Source organism: Alligator mississippiensis, chromosome 5 (assembly GCF_030867095.1).
Source record: "Alligator mississippiensis isolate rAllMis1 chromosome 5, rAllMis1, whole genome shotgun sequence".
In the NCBI taxonomy this organism is placed as follows: Eukaryota; Metazoa; Chordata; order Crocodylia; family Alligatoridae; genus Alligator; species Alligator mississippiensis.
In genome coordinates, this window is record NC_081828.1 from 218,157,629 (window position 1) to 218,168,474 (window position 10,846).

The window sequence follows — 10,846 nt, forward strand, 5'->3', positions numbered from 1 at the left end:
AGAAAAGGATCTTGGAGTCATTATTGATGCCAAAATGAGCATGGGCCGGTAGTGTGGGTACATGGTCAGGAAGGGCAACCGCACCTTGTTGTCCATCCACAGATGCATCTCGAGCAGGTCCAAGGAGGTGATCCTCCCCCTCTATGCGACACTGGTCAGGCCACAGCTGGAGTACTGTGTCCAGGTCTGGGCGCTGCACTTCAGGAGGGATGTGGGCAGCATGGAGAGGGTCCAGAGGAGGGACACCCACATTATCGGGGGCAGCAGGGCAGGCCCTACGAGGAGAGGTGATGGGACCTGAACCTGTTCAGCCTCCACAAGAGAAGGCTGAGGGGGGATCTAGTGACCTGTTACAAACTAGTCAGGGGGGACCAGCAGGCATTGGGGGAGTCCCTGTTCCCCCGAGCACTACCAGGAGTGACTAGAAATAACGGCACGATCTGGCAGAGGGTAGATTCAGACTAGACATCAGGAGGCACGACTTCACTGTCAGGGCGGCTAGGATCTGGAACCAACTTCCAAGAGAAGTGGTGCTGGCTCCGACCCTGGGGGTCTTTATGAGAGGCTGGATGAACACCTTGCCGGGGTCGTTTGACCCCAGTGCTCTTTCCTGTCACGGCCGGGGGTCAGACGTGATGATCTGCTCAGGTCCCTTCCGACCTGACCAACTATGAAACTATGTCGTGAAGTTTCCATTTCAAATGAAAAAATTCGGTATCTTCCATGTTTCAGGGGTGTTGGTTGTAACCGTGTTGGCCCAAGGATACAGGCAGACCAGGGTAGTGGGGGAAATGTGATGTCTTTATTAGACCAGCTGAATAGTCTTCATCTTAGCCCATGAATGAATCCCAAAGCACCGCTGCGTTCAGAAGTGATGCTGGGCACGGTGGGGGATGCTTTGACCCTGGAAAAGTGGAGACCCCTTGAGCTGGACTCAGGATAAAGTCCTGTGAAACTGCCTGCCGTCAAATTCATAGATTCATAGATTCATAGATGTTAGGGTCGGAAGGGACCTCAATAGATCATCGAGTCCAACCCCTGCATAAGCAGAAAAGAGTGCTGGGTCTAGATGACCCCAGCTAGATACTCATCTAACCTCCTCTTGAAGACCCCCAGGGTAGGGGAGAGCACCACCTCCCTTGGGAGCCCGTTCCAGACCTTGGCCACTCGAACTGTGAAGAAGTTCTTCCTAATGTCCAGTCTAAATCTGCTCTCTGCTAGCTTGTGGCCATTATTTCTTGTAACCCCCGGGGGCGCCTTGGTGAATAAATACTCACCAATACCCTTCTGTGCCCCCGTGATGAACTTATAGGCAGCCACAAGGTCGCCTCTCAACCTTCTCTGGCGGAGGCTGAAAAGATCCAGGTTCTCTAGTCTCTCCTCGTAGGGCTTGGCCTGCAAGCCCTTAACCATACGAGTGGCCCTTCTCTGGACCCTCTCCAGGTTATCCGCATCCTTCTTGAAGTGTGGCGCCCAGAATTGCACGCAGTACTCCAACTGCGGTCTGACCAGCGCCCGATAGAGGGGAAGTATCACCTCCCTGGACCTATTCGTCATGCATCTGCTGATGCACGATAAAGTGCCATTGGCTTTTCTGATGGCTTCGTCACACTGCCGGCTCATGTTCATCTTGGAGTCCACTAGGACTCCAAGATCCCTCTCCACTTCCGTGCCACCCAGCAGGTCATTCCCTAGGCTGTAGGTGTGCTGGACATTTTTCCTCCCCAGGTGCAGCACTTTGCATTTCTCCTTGTTGAACTGCATCCTGTTGTTTTCTGCCCACTTGTCCAACCTGTCCAGGTCTGCCTGCAGCTGTTCCCTGCCCTCCGGCGTGTCCACTTCTCCCCACAGTTTTGTGTCATCCGCAAACTTGGACAGAGTACATTTGACTCCCTTGTCCAAGTCACTGATGAAGACATTGAAGAGTATCGGTCCAAGGACCGAGCCCTGCGGGACCCCACTGCCCACACCCTTCCAGGTCGAGACCGACCCATCCACTACGACTCTCTGGGTGCGACCCTCCAGCCAATTCGCCACCCACCGGACTGTGTAGTCATCAACATCACAGCCTCTTAGCTTGTTCACCAGTATGGGGTGGGATACCGTATCGAAGGCCTTCCTGAAGTCTAAGTATACGACATCCACCCCTCCTCCTGTGTCCAGGCGTTTCGTAACCTGGTCATAGAAAGAGACTAGGTTGGTCAGGCACGATCGGCCTCCCACGAACCCATGCTGGTTTCCCCTCAGCATAATTTGCCCTGCCGGGCTCTCGCAAATGTGAGCCTTGATAATTTTTTCAAAGACTTTGCCAAGGATGGAGGTGAGACTGACTGGCCTATAGTTGCCCGGGTCCTCCTTCCTCCCCTTCTTGAAAATGGGGACCACATTGGCCCTTTTCCAGTACTCCGGGACTTGGCCCGTGCACCACGAGCATTCAAATATTCCCACCAGTGGCTCTGCAATGACGTCGGCCAGTGCCTTCAGCACCCTCGGATGGAGCTCATCCGGGCCTGCCGACTTAAAGGCATCCAGATTCTCCAAGTGACTCTGCACCATCTCAGGATCTACGCATGGCAGTCTGGCGCCTTGCTGCTGCCTCTCTACAACCCCAGTGAGAGACTTGTCGTGCCCCTCACTTAGGGACACTGAGGCAAAGAACTCGTTGAGGAGTTCAGCCTTGTCCCCCTTGTCTGTCACCAATTGTTTCTGCCCATTTAGCAGGGGTCCTACTCCTCCCTGGGCCTTCCTTTTACTCCCTATATATCTAAAAAACAATTTTTTGTTATCTTTAACTTGGGATGCCATCCTCAGCTCCATGGTAGCTTTGGCCCGTCTAACTGCCTCCCTACAAGCATGAGCAGAGGAGGTATACTCCTCTTTGGTAATCTCTCCCTGTTTCCACTTTTTATGTTCCCTCCCTTTTGGCCCTTAGGCTGCCCTGGATTTCTCTGTCAGCCAAGGAAGCCTCCTGGCCCCTTTCCCTCTTTTTCCTCGCATCAGGATCATCTCCCTCTGTTCCCGAAGGATCATTTTCTTAAGGCACAGCCTCCCTTCCTGGGCTCCCAGCTCTTCAAAACTCCTACTCTGCAGTGCGTCCTTGACTAGTCGCCTGAGTTCACTGAGATCAGCTTTCCTAAAGTCCAGCACTTTCACCCCACTAGTTACCATACCCACTCGACATCTTATGAAGAATTCTGTTAATAGGTGATCACTGTCCCCCAGGTGACCACCGATCTGGAGGTCCCCTACCATGTCATCCCCCATTGCCAATACCAGGTCCAGTAAGGCATTCCCCCTAGTGGGACCGTGTACCTCCTGTGTCAGGTGGAGGTCCTGTACACAGGATAGGAACCTGCGTGAATGGTGAGACTTTGCTGTCTGTGTCCCTGAGCAGATGTCTGGGTAGTTTAGGTCCCCCATGACTACCACCTCCTTAGCTTTTATGGTCTCCGAGAGCTGCCTCAGGATCCCCGAATCTAGTTCTTCCCCTTGGTGTGGGGGTCTGTAGCAGGATGTCTGAGTCTGGTGGTGATGTGTCAGAGCGCTGCTCAGTTCAGATAAGTGCTGGAGGGTGCGCGGGACATAACAAGGTGGAGACCTGCTGAACCGAACTGGTGGCTCACACGGAGCAGAGCCGCTCGCTGCTCAGAGACCAGAGCTGAGATCCTCGCAGCAGCCCCTTCCACTGCCGAGGCACAGAGATTCCCACCCGGGCTCAGGGCAGTATTGCTGCACGGAGCGCCTGGGCAGCCCGGCTCAGGGGCAGCATCTGGGATGCTTTGCTCCCCACCCCCACCTACCCAGGGAGTCTGCACCCGGGGCTGCTGCCCTGGCCCCCTGCTCTGCTGGGGCTGAACCCCCCTCCCTGGGGGCAGTGCAGGACCAGGGCCCAGCAGGAACCTCCCCACAGCCCTGGCCTGGGGAGAGCGTGGGGGACACCCACGGCTGGACTTGGGTGGGCAGGGCGATGCTGATGACGAAGGCAGAGGGGGCGGTCGTATGCAGATCTGGAAGGGAAGGGGTGGGACAGGGAGGGTGCGCAGGGCCTTTTGGGAACAGGGCACTGAGCACCGTTGTGGGGGGCCTGGCACAGGGTGGGGGCGTAGGGGAGGTGGAGGGAGGAGCCCTGCGTGGTGGGGAAGGAGCAGGGCTCGGTGTGGGCAGGGTTGCATGCAGTGGCCCAAACTTGTGGGTGGGTTGGCCGGGGGGCGGTGCTGGGGCCCGGCCTGGATCAAGCATACTTACCTGGCAGGGGAGACACCATGATCACTCAGGTGGTTTTCCCAGGGTGAGGCTCGCCCCTTGCACTCCGGGCGTGCTGACCCCTGCGATTTCCCCAAATGCGGGAAACTCGACTGCATAATTTGTGGTAGTGGGGGACTGCGTTCGCGCTCTCCCCTGGCAATGTGGTGCAAAGACAGACTGGAGAGGGGGACTGGGAGCTGTGCCCAGATCTGCGCCCCTTACACTTGTCCTTCAGCAGTGGGCTGGAGTGGGGGGGCTCACACTGGAGAGTCCAATGAGCGGCTCGATAGGTCACTGCGCTGTGGGGATCTGCAAGACAGTGTAGGTCCAAGGCTGCTTGTTACTCCCTGCAAGGTGTGGATTTGAGGGGTTAACTGCAGTTTTCATCAGTGTAAGTGTTTAGTCCTAATCCCAGCTCTGTGGGGGCAGGAAACTGCAAGACAACTCAGAGAAAAAACAAACAGCAAATGAGCCTGAACTGCGTCCAGTGCCAACCACGCTGCCAGGTCAGGACACGGCACCACAAAAGCAACATGTGCCAGGCCCAAAACATGCCAGACCCAGACATAGAGCAAACAAATGTACAGCAGGGCTCAGCAATATGGCTCTGCTGAGACACAGGAGCTGTAAAGTAGTAACGGGGGGTGGGGGGGCTCAGGCATGTCCTGCAGCCGGGTCTGAACATACAATAAAAAAGCGGCAGGCCTACTAGGCTGTGGCCTGGACACGGCATCTCAGCTGCACTACTAGACTGCTTTGAAACAACAAAAGAAGACGCAGGGTCTTTTTGCTAGGCCTGGATTGGGCAGCAAAAACTGGCCAGGCCTATCCTACACCAAGGGCTGGACAAACAACAAGTGCCCAGGCTTCAACCAGGCCCAAATGTGCCAGCCGACATGTTGCCGGGCTTCAGCTTCACACCGATGGGCTGAAATTCAACAGCTGTGAGAGAGCAAAAGGGTGCAGCATTATGGCCTCCAGATGAGACATCCTGTCTCAGCTACACCCCGCCCACTGAGACACGGCAATCCCCAGTGCAGGGGCGGTGGGTGCCTGAACCCTGCTCTGCTGGGGCTGAACCCCCCTCCCTGGGGGCAGTGCAGGATCAGGGCCCGGCAGGAACCTCCCCACAGCCCTGGCCTGGGGAGAGCGTGGGGGACACCCACGGCTGGAGTTGGGTGGGCAGGGCGATGCTGATGACGAAGGCAGAGGGGGCGGTCATATGCAGATCTGGAAGGGAAGGGGTGGGACAGGGAGGGCGCGCAGGGCCTTTCGGGAACAGGGCACTGAGCACCGTTGTGGGGGGCCTGGCACAGGGTGGGGGCATAGGGGAGGTGGAGGGAGGAGCCCTGCGCGGTGGGGAAGGAGCAGGCCGCAGTGTGGGGAGCGTTGCATGCAGTGGCCCAAACTTGTGCGTGGGTTGGCCGGGGGGCGGTGCTGGGGCCCGGCCTGGATCAAGCATACTTACCTGGCAGGGGAGACACCATGATCACTCAGGTGGTTTTCCCAGGGTGAGGCTCGCCCCTTGCACTCCGGGCGTGCTGACCCCTGCGATTTCCCCAAATGCGGGAAACTCGACTGCATAATTTGTGGTAGTGGGGGACTGCGTTCGCGCTCTCCCCTGGCAATGTGGTGCAAAGACAGACTGGAGAGAGGGGCTGCGAGCTGTGGCCAGACCTGCACCCCTTACACCTGTCCTTCAGCAGTGGGCTGGAGTGGGGGGCCCACACTGGAGAGTCCAATGAGCGGCTCGATAGGTCACTGCGCTGTGGGGATCTGCAAGACTGTAGGTCCAAGGCTGCTTGTTACTCCCTGCAAGGTGTGGATTTGAGGAGTTAACTGCAGTTTTCATCAGTGTAAGTGTTTAGTCCTAATCCCAGCTCTGTGGGGGCAGGAAACTGCAAGAAAACTCAGAGAAAAAACAAACAGCAAATGATCCTGAACTGCGTCCAGTGCCAACCACGCTGGTGGGTCAGGACATGGCGCCACAAAAGCAACATGTGCCAGGCCCAAAACATGCCAGACCCAGACATACAGCAAACAAATGTGCAGTGGAGCTCAGCAATATGGCTCTGTTGAGACACAGGAGCTGTAAAGTAGTAACGGGGGCGCTCAGGCATGTCCTGCAACTGGGTCTGAACATACAATAAAAAAGCGGCAGGCCTACTAGGCTGTGGCCTGGACACGGCATCTCAGCTGCACTACTAGACTGCTTTGAAATAACAAAAGAAGACCCAGGCCCATTTTGCTAGGCCTGGATTGGGCAGCAAAAACTGGCCAGACCTATCCTACACCAAGGGCTGGACAAACAACAAGTGCCCAGGCTTCAACCAGGCCCAAATGTGCCAGCCGACATGTGGCCGGGGTTCAGCCTCACACCGATGGGCTGAAATTCAACAGCTGTGAAAGAGCAAAAGGGTGCAGCATTATGGCCTCCAGATGAGACATCCTGTCTCAGCTACACCCCGCCCAGGTAGACGTGGCAATCCCCAGTGCAGGGGCGGTGGGTGCCAGGACCCCGCTCCTGGGCAGCCTGCACTAGGGAGGATGCACTCGTGGCATTGCCCTGCTAGAGGCCTGTGTGGTCAAAACTGCCGGCAAGACACACAGCGGGGCTCAGCGACACAGCTGTGCTGAACCCAAAAGAAGATACAACAACAACTAAAACACGGCCGGCTCTCAGCCCTGCCCAGAGTGTCCCTGCAAGACTGCCAGGCTCCAACCTTGGCCAGTTTGCTGCAGGGGTTGATGCCCACCCCCCGCATCATCCATCCCACTCCAAACCCAGACAACAAAAGGGGGAAGAAGTGGGAGAGAGCAGAGGTCTCAAGCCTGACCTTTAAATAAGTTTTCAGGGACATCACTACAGAGTCCTAATGAGAAGCAGCATCACTTGAACACTGCAATCGCACACTGTGCACCTTGTCCTGTGTGCCAAGAAATGAACCCGAATCACCCTCCAAGAGCTCCGTTAGTACCACTACCCTTGGTGGAAGTTCCCTTTGAGCGTGTGGCAGTGGATATTGTGGGGCCACTGCCAAGAAGCAATGCTGGACATCAATATATTTTGGTCCTCCTGGACTATGCAACGAGGTATCTGGAGGCTGTGCCTATGCGGACGGTGTCCACCTCAAAGGTAGCAGAGGAGTTATTGAAAATATTCTTCCATGTGGGACTCCCTAAAGAAGTGCTGACCAATCAAGGAATGAACTGTACATCTCGCATGTTTGAGGGAGTGAGTAAAACACTGGGAATTAAACACCTAAAGACCACAGTATACCATCTCCAAACTGACGGGCTAGTGGAACAGTTTAACCAGACTTTGAAACAGATGTTGAAGTTCATGGTAGAGAGCCCACAGAAGTGGGATCAAAAGTTAGCACCCTTGTTATTTGCAGTAAGAGAGCCAGCCTTGTTGTCTACAAATGTCCAACTCGGGATCCTTAAAATTCAGGTTTATTAGGCAGATTGAAACACTGTAATGAAGTCAAATCATAAACCTTGGGGCTGGTCCCCACACACACGCGCACACATGCACGCACACAGTAGCGAGCTACAAGAGTCAGGTATACCTATCCCACAGGCGCTGGAGTCTGCTGTCGATGGCCAGTCAAGGCTTCTTCCAGCGTGGTGTTATCCTCCAGAAGGGGGTCGCTGGCTGGTCCTTCTGTCTGGACAGGTCGGGTGCTGGTCGAGTTGGAGATCAAGAGGGTGTCGCTGAGGGTCACTTTTTACTGCTTTTTATCTGTCCTTGGCAGACTTTGGTGACTTCCCAGTTTTCAGGTTTGCCCAATCCCGGGGTCATTGACCCTTGTGGGACTTCCCCCCCTCGGTGGCTACTGCATGGCATCTGTCAGCCCCAGGGGTCATGCGCATGTACGTGCAGTTTTGGGAGTCCGTTGATGAATTTTGAATAGGGCTCTGGGAGCAGTCGATCTGGAGATATTCAGCCCAAGAGTTGGTCCCTAGCGTTGATTAACTCAGACCAGGGCTTCTAGCCCTTGAACAGTGATGTTTAGAGAATTCCCAGTTGCTACTTTGTCTCCTATTGATTTCTTCCTTGGTTGACCTGTGGTTTCCCTAGGTGTTAATAGCCACCTGCTACTGTGTTACACATTCAATCACTGATTCACTCACTCTTTCAGGGGCCCGCCCAAGTGGTTTGATTCCTGCCCTTGTTAACATTGTTACAATGTATAACTTACTTCTGAAACCAAACACATTTAGTTAAAAGGTGAGGAGTTTAAAATATAAGCTACAAGAGTAATGCCAGGCACACAAATAGATACAAATACCAAAATACAAGGGGAGATACAATATGCACACATACAAACTTAAAACACAATTCCTTATCTTATAGTGCAAGAAAGAGGAAGGAAGAAAAGGTAGAAGAGGAGAAACATATCCAAAGAGGGGAGAGCAAATGCAGGCAAGAGGAAAAGGGGCTTCCTGCTACATTACTCCCCTTCTTGACATCGGCCTTACACAAGGGTGATGTCACTATACTGTTTGAACACCATTGTTCAGCTATATAGACAGGAGGTGTGTCATCTTCAGCTGGTTTGAAGTTAAAACAAAACTTAGGCAGTTCAAAGATATTGAAAGAGAAAAGCCTTGTGGGGTAGAAGAGAGAAAATAACATACCGAGGTTGATTTGAACAGTTACAATGGTACAGTTGTCTCTTTGCTTATTAAAATGTGACTTTGAATGCAGTTTTTTACACACATCTTGTTATACAGATATTCTAAATAGCATTTAAATCCTTAAGAGAAGTACAGAGAAAACAAAAACAAAAAAACCCCAAAACAAACCCAAAAACAAAACATTTTGACATCTTATCAGATCATTTAGAGAAGGGGGGCGGGAAACACAAAAACAAACAAACAAACCCCCAAAGAACAAAGTACATGTGACCTTTAATAAATATCCTTTTGCTAACGAAGTGGAATCTAAAACCTTTTGAGAATTGCTGCCCCTGTTTCAAATATCAGATCAACTTTCCAGTCCAACAGGACAGAAGTGTTCTGGTCCGGGATCCACAGACCGGTTCAGTTTTTAGAGGAGTTATTACCAATTACTCTTATTATATCTTTATGATATCAGATGTATTTAAACTGTGACAAACCAGACAAACAAACACAAAACATATAACAAGACACCACAAACAGACGAGACAATTTTTGCCATGGCTGTGATGAAGATGCTGCTGGTGGTAGTGAGGCCTCATGGTGTGTCGGTCACCTTTGACTACACTGTGGCTTCTGCAACAGAAAACAAACACACACAAACCTGCCAAGGAGAACTCCTTGCATGGCTGATTATTCATATTTACAAAGTGCAATGCTGACGTGCAGTGGCAGTGTACACAGCATTTTCCATTCTTGGGGGGCTTTTCTTTTATACTGAAAAAGTGGAGCAGTTACCTACAGGAGGGTGGCCATCCTAAGTTGCGGATTGTTCTGGCCTTTTCCTGCCTCAACATCGAGGTGGGCACTGATCAGCCCGTCCGATGCGTATTTTGCAGTGGTTCAGAGCCATTCCTTCCTGCTAGCCAAGAAGGGTGGCCGGCAGGATTAAGAGGTTGGTTACCCTGTTCCTCGAGGGTCAGGTGTTTGACAGCTCACTTCTTTTTTTTTTCTTTTTCTCCAGGCTGGGTCACTGGGATGCTCTCCTCGTGACACAAGGAGTCCTATTAACCAGGCTAGATTCAGGGTTAGATCTATTCCGCCCCCTTAAGCAGTTTCAGTTGGGACACATGTACCCATTTTTCTGCTTCAGGTCCCATTTCCTCCCAAATACATTTAGCGCAGCCCTGGTGTCCAGGAGTGCACTGATATGCCCTTGAGTTCCCACCGTAACAGGTATTTGGGGTCTCCCTCCTGGATCCCAGTTGAGGGTCCCCAATTTCTCCCATGAGCCAGGGCTTTGCTCAGGGGTCCCATTACGGGGGCTCCGTCAGTGCTCTTCGGAGACGGGGCTGAGGCTGCTACCCTGTTAGAAAGGGGAGGTGCTGCTCCCTCCCCGGTCAGCTCTGATGAGCAGCTCGGCTAGAGGCTTCCCATGCCATCTCCCGTTCAGTTCCCCATGCTGCATTAAAAACTTCCACGCTGCTGACCCAATCCCATTTTCCCCCTCTCTCTCCTTTGATACCCTGGGGTTAACCCAGTGTGGGCTGGGGTGATAATTTGGACCCCCAACCCCCCTATCAGTTTTGGGGTATGCACTTTCATTAGAATAGGTAACCATATAATTTGGTGTGTCATTAAGCTTTTCTCTGAACTGGGTGGCTGCAATCGCCCCCCCTTGACGTCCAATTAACCTCCCTGCATCCTGAGCCCGCGCTAGGACTTCTCCCAGCACATATCTCCTGGTCTCTCGGAGCGGCCCCATCAGTCCAATTATGGGCTGACGCATGCCTTCCTGTACCTCCTTCCAAAACCCAGGAGGGTAATCTATACTTCTTATGTCTAACGTCCGTTTGTTCTCCTTGTCTAGGGACAGAACTGTCCCTGACAGCAATCCCAACATAACACACCGGATCACATAGTCCCTAACAGGTTCCCCAGGTGTCTGGTGGCTAGCCCCGAACAGTCCCTTAAA

General features: G+C 53.1%; 2 non-coding genes across 2 annotated transcripts; both read left to right on the forward strand.

The window, feature by feature from the left end:
• The first annotated feature begins 4,237 nt into the window (after positions 1-4,237).
• Positions 4,238-4,401, forward strand: LOC132251072 (U1 spliceosomal RNA). Its single transcript, XR_009462876.1, has one exon. It is a non-coding gene; the product is annotated as a U1 spliceosomal RNA (small nuclear RNA).
• Positions 4,402-5,705: 1,304 nt separating this feature from the next.
• LOC132251073 (U1 spliceosomal RNA) lies at positions 5,706-5,869 on the forward strand. The gene has a single exon (XR_009462877.1). It is a non-coding gene; the product is annotated as a U1 spliceosomal RNA (small nuclear RNA).
• Positions 5,870-10,846: the final 4,977 nt, after the last annotated feature.